Genomic DNA, 812 nt, shown 5'->3' with positions numbered 1-812 from the left:
CATTTCATTTCGGTCAAGGTGATTCATAAGCGACTTGTATCACCTTGACCGAAATGAAATGACTTGACATTGATTTATTCAGACCTGTTTTTGATTGATCACCTAATATTCTTTGATTGTTCCGTTGTACTATTTAAACTTGGATTAATGTTAATTTGGTTATTTATTCTCTGAAGAAGTGGCTCACACTGAGTCACGAAACGTCAGAAAATCTAATTTTTCTACTCATTGGGATATTACAAATATATTATTTATTTATATTTAGTGAACACTTTTGTTCCTCATTAACTAACGAAAAACCACTAAACGAATCAGAACCAAGCGCAGTACTTCCCTGTGGAATTACTAATGTAGACTTCAATGTACATAATATTTGTAAGGCAACTAGCACACTGAAACGGTCCTACACTGATGGATCAGATAGTACTCCGGCTAGCATGCCAAAACGTGGAGGTGATGATATGTGTGTTCTCCTTTTTGAACTTTTAACGATATTACTCTCTACAGCGTGTCACCCTATTGCTAGGATATGGCTCCACTCTCTACTACACCGATAGAAGTAAGCTTTTCTCCTTAGAACGTTTGTGGCACAGTCTACTAAGGAACAATCTAATATTTCTCTACGAACCAATATATGGACTCTCATTTATAACTTTTTGCTTAACCATGATCCACGACCCAGTCTACAGACTCAGTAACAACGCACATATACTGCTCAATGCAAAACACCGAAAACCAATGCGCTGTAATTTTTTTTATAGTGGGGGTATCGTTTATTATGGGACAGGTTGTCATTACCTAACCGAAGCTGT

The sequence above is a fragment of the Schistosoma mansoni genome (assembly GCF_000237925.1).
Source record: "Schistosoma mansoni, WGS project CABG00000000 data, chromosome 7 unplaced supercontig 0100, strain Puerto Rico, whole genome shotgun sequence".
NCBI classification, from domain to species: domain Eukaryota; kingdom Metazoa; phylum Platyhelminthes; class Trematoda; order Strigeidida; family Schistosomatidae; genus Schistosoma; species Schistosoma mansoni.
This window is presented reverse-complemented; position numbering follows the sequence as displayed.